Below are 11,571 nucleotides of genomic sequence, written 5' to 3'. Positions count from 1 at the left end.
ATGGCTGTGCAAAGTAAGGAAATGACCTTTCTGTTTCAATAATAGCTGAAGAGGTTCTTTGAATGGGTACTGATGGCTAGAAGGTGTTTGCTTAAATGAGCATTGATGGTTTATGATTGCCGTTAGTGGCTGCTAGTTATTGAGAGGAACGTACCACACCATGCAATCAAGCTACAGAAAATGAAGAATTCTGTATCAAAGGTCCTAGAAAAATGTACTTTATTTAATTATTAACCTTGGTCCCATCTGATGCATCAGTAAGATAGTCAGTTATATTCATTTCACAGAGTCTCATTCATGATGAGTGTACAAATGATGAGAAATCTATGTCCAAAATGATCTGCTATTGATGCTTGCTTTAATGATTCATGGGGATTGTAGTATTGGTTTGTATGCCCACATGTAAGACTCATGCAGTGGCCAAACTGATTTCTCCCCTCCTGAATACTGGAAAAATTTGATCTCTTGCTCATGCTCCAAAAAAGACTGTGTTGTGCACATTATTGCACTCTACTGAGGACTGCCAAAAAGACAAATAAGTCGGTTCTAAATCAAATCAAGGCTGAACTCTCCCTGGAAGCTAAAACAACTAAACTGAGGCTATCGTACTTCAGTCAATATAATGAGAAGACGAGACTCACAGGAAAAGAAAATGATGCTAGGAAAAGCTGAAGGCTGTAGAAGAAGAAGAGATTGGATTTATACCCCGCCCTTCACTCAGAGTCTCAAAGCAGCTTACAAACTCCTTTCCCCTCCCCTCTCCACAACAGCCACCCTGTGAGGTAGTTGGGGCTGAGAGAGCTCTGTTAGAAACTGCTCTTTTTCAAGAACAGCTCTTATCAGAACTACGGCTTGCCCAAGTTCATCCAGTCAGGTGCAAGTGGAGGAGTGGGGAATCAAACACGGTTCTCCCAGATTAGAGTCCGCACACTTAACCACTACCACAAACCCAAATGAGATGAATTGACTCCATCAAGAAAGCCATGACCCTCAATTTGCAAGACCTGAGCAAGGCTGTTAACCATAGCATGTTTTGGAGGTCATTAATTCAAATGGTTGTCAAAAGTTGGAAGCAACTTGTTGGCACTTAACACAAACACACACATGGAGTCTATTTTGAAGCATACTGTTACTGTAAGCCCAGAAAAGTATATTGTACAATCCTGCATACTATTTGTAGATGGTTCTTGATACTAGTCTGCAATCTTAATTCACTATACTTCAATGCAATCTTGCATTATATAATTTTAATATACACCGAATTTTACTTTGCATATCATAGGTATATTTCACGTACAAATCTTGGCTTTAAAGACGAGCACTGTCCTGCTTCCCTTCCCCATGCTCAAGGTGTATCTTTCAAATAGATGATATCACCAACAAACAGGGGTCATTTCCTGCAGGAGCGCACAGGAGCGGTGCTCCGGCAGTAAAGAGCCCAGGGGCGGGCACATGCAACAAGCCCCACCCCCTGCTCCCAACAGCCCTCAGTCAGAGCAAGAAACAGTCAGATAAGTTGCAGAGCCCCTCCCCAAAACAGCCCAGTGGCACCTTTAAGACCAAGTTTCATTCAGGTATAAGCTCTCCCTCCTCTGCGAGGACAGATCTGCACGTTCCCCCCCCCCCAATTGCCGCGTCCCCCCCCCCCCATAGCTAGGAATCCAAAACAGTCCAGTGGAGCCTGAGCGGTGGGTGTTGCCTTCTGACACACTTCCGGCGATGTCGGGGTGTGGTATATGCAAATGAGTTATGCTAATGAGTTATGCTAATGAGCTCCTGCACCTCTTTTTCTACAAAATGACCCCTGCAAACAAACCACCGCAGTTCTCTAGGACTCCTAAGGAAACTGGCATTCAGAGGTATGCTGGGTCTGAATATTAGAGGTGCCCTTTAGCCATCATTAATTTTTCTATAGGTGATCTCCCACTGTGATGGTATTTTATTATTTTATTTAATATACTAGCAGTAAAGCCCGTTTCCCAATGAGAGAGAGTCTCTTGCTCTCTTGCTCTCTGTTCTGGCTCTCTGCTTGTTTTATTGCACCTGGAAATGCTGTCCTTTGAGAGACAAAAGACTGCTTTGTGACTTAAAGCACATGGAGTGCAAAGATGGGATTTCCCTTCAAAATCCCTTGGTGTCTAAGTGGACTGTATACATGGGACACTCTTGGACTATGGACACTTCACTGGTAATTATGAATATCTCTAATGTGTAGTTAAGGCAAGGAGCCATAGGTTTTTCTTGTTTTCAGTAATCTCTTATATAGTCTGTTGTTATGTTCTGTACTGAATAAAAATTATTCTTGTTTCTAAATGGTCTCTGATGTTGTACCTGGATTCCAAGTCTAAACTCCTGTGCCTAAGCTGACCACAAGCTACCATTAAGTGTAAAGTGTGCATCTCTGAGTAGAGTTGCTAATGTGTTAAGCCCTAGATGCCAGCTGAGAGTTTTGAATCTCTGCTCCGAGCTGGAGGGGACTCTAGTTAAAAGAGGTTCTGGTGGCACATTGTTCTGAAACCAGAGAGGGTTTAGACCATCTCGTGATTTGTTGTTTAATGTACTGGAAAAGTACAGGATTACCTCTCACCCCTGGACTGGCTTGAGGGGCTTAATTCTGTACAGGGAGATAGGCATGTATCCCATATGTACAACGTCTCTGCCCATGTCAGTCTGGAATGGTAGATATGATCGAACATGTCTTCTTACATTGCTGATTTTACCAGGACATTTGGAATACGTACATTACACCAATTCTGTCCAAACATCCAAGTAGATCAAATTATTGTTATACTTCTTTTCTTCTTGCTAACTGTTTCAATGAAACTACCCTTAAGAGAGCAAGATTCCGCACTCTGGAATGTTTAACAAGGCAGAAGAACACAGTCTAGTGTTTTAATAATTTTATTATTACTATTAATTGTATATTTTCTGTACAGAATATCTATTTTGTGCATCCAGTATGTATGATGTATTGTTGATATTCTTGACTGCTGATCACAGATCGTAATAATAATAAACTAAACTAAACTGTTACTATAGACCCATGTTGTGATATTTGGTTTGGATCAGGCTCATATGGGGGGCCCGGGGTGGAATTTTTTCTAGGGGCCCATGGTGGCTCTCAGCAGCCCTCTCCAGATGCTGTCCTGCTACTGAAGAGTGCATGTTCCTCTGGTGCTAGGCACTTTTGATAGTACAATACTTTCAAGGAGCCGAAAAATGCCTGGTTCAAAAGGAATGTGTTCCACACTGGAGGACCATCTCCAAGATGGATGAAGAGGAGTGGAAAGTTGATATAGGATCCAAACTGAAGAATTTCAAAGGAACCCAGTTCATCAAGCCAGAGGAATGCAGTCTTCAGAATGTGGGATCTCTCTGATGAATTCAGGATTCTCAGTGTCTGCTAATAGATATTATATTGGATTGGATATAAAAATATAATAAGGAACCCAGCCCCCAGTATGGGCAGGGAATTCCCCCAATTTGGAGCGGACTTCCCTGCCAGTGGGCCAGCAGGGGAAATCCCACCCCCAAGTGATTGTTTTGGGCCACTTCTGGTAAAACCGGAAGTACCACCCCAATGTGATGATGTCACCAGGGAGCAATGTTCCCTCTAAGCTGAGTTAGTGTGAGCTAGCTCACAGTTTTTTAGCCTGCAGCTCACACTTTTTTTGCCTTAGCTCAGGAAGGATGGCTCCAGAGCAAACTAATTTCTGCAGCAGCCAAATTGCTTGCTCACAACTTTAATGCCTGTAGCTCACATAGTAGAATTTTTGCTCACAAGACTCCACAACTTAGAGGGTACATTGCCTGGGAGTGTTGTTATCACGCCAGAAAAGTCACGCAGGGAACACTCTGGTATTTAGGCAAACTCTATGGTTTTGTGGGTGAAAAACCATAGAGTTTCACCCAAATACCAGAGCGTCCCTGTGTGATGTTTCTGGTGTGATATTGTCACTTCCAGGTGATGTCATCTTGTCCTAGAATGTCCCCCAAAGCCCCCCTCCAGCAGAGGTGAGAGACCTGGCAACCTAAAATATAACCACCAAATTATGAGGGCCATCCTTCAAAATTCATATATCTATGATCTGACTGTAGTCTCCTCTGTGGACTTAGGGTTTTTGTTTTGGAAAACTATTCCCCCAAATTATTCTTTTTTATTTTCATTTTAGCAAAGATACCAAAAAAACCCCAAACTCTCCTGCATGCCCCCCTCCAATTAAAATATTTAAAAATTAAATATCAGGTTCTATCATTGTGACCTCAGCTTTTGATGCTTGAATTATTGCATAATCATTCACACCCAAGTGGGGTGAAAACACACCTAGGCATAAAATATTGCACAATAAATCCATGCCCTATTGTGTCTTATTGCTTAATTAGTCCATGTAACAACATGATTCAGAATAACCAAAATGGGATTGCATCATGTGACTCATTAAAGCAAAGGCAAATTAGTAGATGCTAAGCGAACTGCGAAGGGAAAGCTATTTGGCTGCCTTGTTTCATAGACCAATAACGGTCAAGAGATTTGATGGGAGAAAGTGGAAAACTCCAGGAGTCAGCAGAGCTGAAACAAGGAAAATTTTATGCCGAATCCTGTAATTTACTTTTATTTGATGTTGTGTCCTAAGCTAGTTTGAGACAAGAATAGGAAACAAAATTAAGGAACCAAAAGTTGTATTTCAAAATACATGGGAAGGAAAACTTGGCTTGGAGTTGGGTGGACATGAGGAAAAACATGTAGGCCTTTGTTACTGAGGAGAAGAAGAAAAGCGGAACTTAGGAGGAAAGACAGAAAAGAAATATTGGAGATGAAAATTATTATGGCTGTGCAAAGTAAGGAAATGACCTTTCTGTTTCAATAATAGCTGAAGAGGTTCTTTGAATGGGTACTGATGGCTAGAAGGTGTTTGCTTAAATGAGCATTGATGGTTTATGATTGCCGTTAGTGGCTGCTAGTTATTGAGAGGAATGTACCACACCATGCAATCAAGCTACAGAAAATGAAGAATTCTGTACCAAAGGTCCTAGAAAAATGTACTTTATTTAATTATTAACCTTGGTCCCATCTGATGCATCAGTAAGATAGTCAGTTATATTCATTTCACAGAGTCTCATTCATGATGAGTGTACAAATGATGAGAAATCTATGTCCAAAATGATCTGCTATTGATGCTTGCCTTAATAATTCATGGGGATTGTAGTATTGGTTTGTATGCCCACATGTAAGACTCATGCAGTGGCCAAACTGATTTCTCCCCTCCTGAATATTGGAAAAATTTGATCTCTTGCTCATGCTCCAAAAAAGACTGTGTTGTGCACATTATTGCACTCTACTGTGGACTGCCAAAAAGACAAATAAGTCGGTTCTAAATCAAATCAAGGCTGAACTCTCCCTGGAAGCTAAAAACTAAACTGAGGCTATCGTACTTCAGTCCATATAATGAGAAGACGAGACTCACAGGAAAAGAAAATGATGCTAGGAAAAGCTGAAGGCTGTAGAAGAAGAAGAGGAGATTGGATTTATAACCCGCCTTTCACTCAGAGTCTCAAAGCGGCTTACAAACTCCTTTCCCCTCCCCTCCCCACAACAGCCACCCTGTGAGGTAGTTGGGGCTGATAGAGCTCTGTCAGAAACTGCTCTTTTTCAAGAACAGCTCTTATCAGAACTACGGCTTGCCCAAGTTCATCCAGTCAGGTGCAAGTGGAGGAGTGGGGAATCAAACCCGGTTCTCCCAGATTAGAGTCCGCATACATAACCACTACACCAAACTGGCTTTTCCTGTAGGAAAAGAGGGAGACCCAAATGAGATGAATTGACTCCATCAAGAAAGCCATGACCCTCAATTTGCAAGACCTGAGCAAGGCTGTTAACCATAGCATGTTTTGGAGGTCATTAATTCAAATGGTTGTCAAAAGTTGGAAGCAACTTGTTGGCACTTAACACACATACATGGAGTCTATTTTGAAGCATACTGTTACTGTAAGCCCAGAAATGTATATTGTACAATCCTGCATACTATTTGTAGATGGTTCTTGATACTAGTCTGCAGTCTTAATTTACTATACTTCAATGCAATCTTGCATTATGTAATTTTAATATACACAGAATTTTACTTTGCATATCGTAGGTATATTTCATGTACAAATCTTGGCTTTAAAGACAAGCACTGTCCTGCTTCCCTTCCCCATGCTCAAGGTGTATCTTTCAAATAGATGATATCACAAACAAACAGGGGTCATTTCCTGCAGGAGCGCACAGGAGCAGAGCTCCTGCAGTAAAGAGCCCAGCGGCGGGCACATGCAACAAGCCCTACCCCCTGCTCCCAGCAGCCCTCAGTCAGAGCAAGAAGCAGCCAGATAAGTTGCAGAGCCCCCCCCCCCCAAAAAACCAGTCCAGTGGCACCTTTAAGACCAAGTTTTATTCAGGTACAAGCTCTCCCTCCTCTGCGAGGACAGATTTGCACGTTCCCCCCCCCCCATAGCTAGTAATCCAAAACAGTCCAGTGGAGCCTGAGTGGTGGGTGTTGCCTTCTGACACACTTCCAGTCAGGGGGTGTGGCATATGCAAATGAGTTATGCTAATGAGTTATGCTAATGAGCTCCTGCACCTCTTTTTCTACAAAATGACCCCTTCAAACAAACCACCGCAGGTCTCTAGGACTCCTAAGGAAACTGGCATTCAGAGGTATGCTGGGTCTGAACATTAGAGGTGCCATTTAGCCATCATGATTTTTTCTATAGGTGATCTCCCACTGTGGTGGTATTTTATTATTTTATTTAATATATAACTCACCCTCCAAGGCAGAGTGGGATTTGAACCTGGGTGTCCTAGCTCCTAGTCTGGCACTCTTAACCACTTTACTGCATTTGCCATAGCAATCATGGCTAACATGATCCTTGTATATTAGTATCAGAGGAAAGCCATGTCCACTTAGGGATACAGTACAAGGAATTAAAACCATCATTCCGCTCATTAGTTTCATAGTATTATTTCCTTTTTCTCAACAGACCCTGTTAATTTGTTTAGAAGCTGTTCGTATCATCCATCCGCCTTTAAGCAAGAAATCCCAAGATGAAATAGGAGAATCTTTTTCTTTTTTTAAAGCAGAAATTCACCCTATGAATTCCTCTATAATGGGTACAAAAGTATGTCAAAATGCAACGGGGACAGAGAAAATCTGTGCTTGAGGATGAACGATGGCTCAGTGGTAAAGCATCTGCCTTCATGCTGTAGATCAGAGGTTCCCGTCCCTGATGTCTCCCATTAAAAGGATCAGGTAGTAAGTGATATGAACATCCTCTGCTTGAGTGAAAGAGCTGCTGCTAGTCAGAATAGGCAGTACTGCCCTCTGTAGGTAAATGGTCTGGCTAATGCAGCTTCATGCATGTTCACTTTCTACCATCTTTTGGAGGAGCCAGGTTGGCAAGGCCAGTGAAAAGAAGAATGCAGGTGTCTCCATGGCTTTCTCCCCTATTCGAGAAGTCAGAAGGATGCATCTCCCTGATCATTTAACAGCTCGCGTTTACACCTGAGGCTGATGAAGCATAAGAACATTAAATTAACGATTTATTCCCTCCCCATAAATCACTTTAGGGGCTTTTTTTTAAATAAAAAGGCAACTAATTCATTTATTAAGTAAAGATGTACGTAATTAGACCAGGAAACAAGCATGTGAAATCCATCCTCCCTTCTCCTCTTCTCCTGATGTAATTTGCCATTGCATTTCTCTGATGCTAGAGAGGGAGGCTTTGTCGTCGGGCTGCCCTTCACACCTGTCAGTACGTGGCCTGAAGCACAGAGCAGAGCCATTTGCTGGGGAGAAGTAGAAGGGAAAATGAGTGCTGCTGTGTATGCCTGAGAAGTTGGAAGCATATCAAAGTGCATCTTCTTTGGATCTTAGCCCTGTTACAAAGACCAGGGAACAGATATGCACCTTTAGAATGTTTTATCACTCTTTTCAGGAGCTCTGGTTGTGTTAGGTTGACGGCTTTCAGGGGATACAAAAAGAACTGTGATTCAACATCACACACAAACTCAGCTTTTTAGCTTTACTCACATGCTCCCCTCTCTCCTCCACACCTTTCACACAAAGCTTGACGGAAAACATCCTGGTATGATGAAACCAGAGGCAGACCAGGAGGCATGGTGACTGGTAGGGTGGGGCTTTAGGGTTGCCAGGTCCCCCCCAGCCACCAGTGGGGAATGGGAGGGTAGGGCTGTGAGATCCAGGTTGGGAAACTCCTGGAGATTTGGGGGTGGAGCCTGAGGAGGACAGGGACCTCAGTGGGGTACCATGCCAGAGAGTCCACCTTCCAAAGCAGCCATTTTCTGCAGGGGAACTATCTCTGCAGTCTGGAGCTGTAATTCGGGGGGATAACCAGGTCCCACCCGGAGGCTGGCATCCCTACCTTAATGGTGTCCCACACCTTTGCAATGCCACTTCTGGCTCTGAAACTGAAAGTGACATCACCACATTGCCAGATCCTCTAGGATTCACTTGAAACTTTTTGGTTTTTTGAGATACTTGACTATCTTGCTTCTGATGAGAGACTGATGAGAGATGCAGCTGTCGTCAATGATGAAAGACGCAGCATTGCATGTTTCGAGAGAGTCTTCTTCAGGCAAAATTATTTTTTCTGGAGCTAAATTACAAACACAATACAACACAATATACTATTACACAGTAACCAGGGGGGGAAAAGAGCTTGAGGTTGGCAGCCCTAGACTACAGAGATCCATTCACCCTAAAGAAAATGGCTGCTTTGGAGGGTGGACTGCATGTCATGATACCTTTCTGTGATCCCTCCCCTCCCAAATTTCATCCTCTACAGTCTCCACCCACCAAATCTCCAGGTATTTCTCAACCTTAGTTCCATGCTTACTATAAATAAGAATAGCACTATGGTTCATCTACTAGTCCCTGATGGGAACCAATACCTTAGACAAAAATAACACTAATGTTCTTTAATGGCTGTGGAGGTTTCCTAATGGGTAGGAGATAGTTTCTCGATTGAGATCCCTATCAGAGCCTAGAGAAGATCTCAGCCATTTAGCTGCGGGGAGGGGGACAATTTGTGAATAAACTGCTGTTAGCACTTTAGAGTAGAGAGAGACAGAGTTATAAATTGGCTGAAAGTTAAATACCTTGGGATATAGGATCCTTGTCTATCTGGGTATCAGTTGTGAGATAGCAGATCTGGAGCCTTTTATGAATGCTTGTTTGGTTCTGCCTGCTCAATTTTCAGTTTTGTGAATATAGCATACAAGCAGGGAACCTTTGATGAACTGGGGTACAGGAGACGGGAGGAATCTCATCCCTACTGCTTGCCCCCCCCCCCACACTATCTCAGCTTTCTGTCCTCCATGCAGCCCCTTCAGCTTCTTTTCTATCCCTGCTTCCTTCCTTTCCTCTGGCCCTCATCCTCCCCTTTGCTTCATTTTTCCTTTTCCCCTCCTTCCATGCTGGCTTCGGTCTCTCCCTCTTGCCTTGTCTTTCCTGCCTGCCTGTTATTTGTTCCTCACTCATCCATCTCAATTTTCAAAATGAAATTGCAACTGCCATTTTGGATTACGAGGGCAATCACAGCCAACACTGGTGATGTCGTCAGCGGTTGCTTAGGCAACCCAAAAATGGCTGCCAAGATCTTGTGAAGTATTCTTGTGAGAACTTTTATTTATTTTTATCTTATCCCTTTGTTATTCAAGCTTTTTCTGCAAATCTGTGTTTTCCTACAGATTTTATAGAATCATCTTCCCTTTATGTACCTGGCCCTAATTTGAGGATCTTTTGATCCTCACTGGAAGGCCAGGCTCAGAATTAGCTATATAGATATTATAAAGACACTATCAGATCACATCCAGGGCTCCATAATCCACAGGAAAGCAATGTAGGCTGTGCTGCCCCAGAACTATTTGTGGCTTGAGGGTACACATAAGATTGTTTTGTCTTTTTGTCCTCATAACAGTCTTATAGGGTAAGATAGGTGGAAAGAGAAAGTGACTTGCTCAAGGCTTTAGAGTTTTGGGACTTCTGGTTTATGGCGACATGCTGGCGGACGCATCTCCCAGACCTCCCAGGGATGTGATCTGCACACCTGCGGATGGGGGGGCGACAGATCACCCCCCCTTCAGAGCCTTGGTAAAAGGCTCCTAGCCATGGGGCTTTTGAGGGGTGACCTCTTTGCCAGTGCGATGCTGGGGAATTGAGGTGCTCCTCCACCCTGATGGTCCTGCCACTGAGTGTCCGTATGGAACTAGAGCCGCTGACCAGGACAAGTGTCGGAGATCGATCGTTTTAAACGTGTTCCGAGCGAGGTCGCATGACCAACAATGAACAGTGAGTCGGGTTAAAGCAAATAAAAGAATTTAAAAAGAAAGCTCCCCCCCAGGAATGGCGAGAAGAGCAAGCATGAACTAAAAAATGACATACCAAGGGGGGAGCAGAAGAAAAAGTGTTGAAATCTTTTTGAGAGACTTACCAGAGCGCGGATAGGCGTATGGGTAAATTTCAGAGACTTTAGCAAGTTTTCAAAAAAGTAAACAATCCATAAAGATGGCGGATGCTCTTGGGGTTCTCTTAAACAGATAAATCAATGGATAAAAAAAAGATAAATAATTTAGCATAACCGACTAACATTTATATAAGCTGTTGTTATGATCTATTCTTGGGGTTTTAGTTATTAGTGGTTTTCTTTCCTTCCTCCCTAGATGTAGTTACCCTTTCCTAATTTTTTGTTGTAGTTTGTAGTCTATTAAAAAATGCAATAAAAATGCCCCTCCGGGGGGGCAAAAAAAAAAAAGGCTTTAGAGTTTTGCATGGGTAAGCAGACACTTGAAACTGGTTCTCCCACATCTGCACCTAAACCTGGGTGTACTGCTTCATGAAGGCTGAGAAATACCTGATGTACCAGGGTAATGTGAAGTTAAATGGGCCTTAGAAAGCATTACTAGCAACAAAGCTAGTGGAGGTGATGGTTCCCCAGCTGAACTGTTCAAAGTCTTAAAAGATGCTGCTGTTAAAGTGCTGCACTCAATTTGCCAGCAAATTTGGAAAATGCAACAGTGGCCACAGGACTGGAAAAGGTCAGTATACATTCCAGTCTCAAAGAAGGGCAATGCCAGGGAATGTTCAAACTATTGCACAATTGCACTCATATCACACGCTAGCAAGGTCATGCTCAAGATCCTACAAGCTAGGCTTCAATAGTATGTGGATAGAGAACTGCCAGAAGTACAAGCTGGGTTTCGAAGAGGTAGAGGAACTAGAGATCAAATTGCCAACATTCGCTGGATTATGGAGAAAGCAAGAGAGTACCAGAAAAACATCTACTTCTGCTTCATTGACTATGCTAAAGCCTTTGACTGTGTGGATCACAACAAACTATGGCAGGTTCTTAAAGAGATGGGAGTACCAGACCACCTCACATGTCTCTTAAGAAACCTGTATAACGGTCAAGAAGCGACAGTTAGAACCGGATATGGAACAACTGATTGGTTTAGCATACGAAAAGGAGTACGACAAGGATGTATATTGTCACCTTGCTTATTTAATATATATGCAGAGT

The sequence above is a fragment of the Gekko japonicus genome, unplaced genomic scaffold (genome assembly GCF_001447785.1).
Source record: "Gekko japonicus isolate JY-2015 unplaced genomic scaffold, Gekko_japonicus_V1.1 scaffold218, whole genome shotgun sequence".
NCBI lineage: Eukaryota > Metazoa > Chordata > Lepidosauria > Squamata > Gekkonidae > Gekko > Gekko japonicus.
This window is presented reverse-complemented; position numbering follows the sequence as displayed.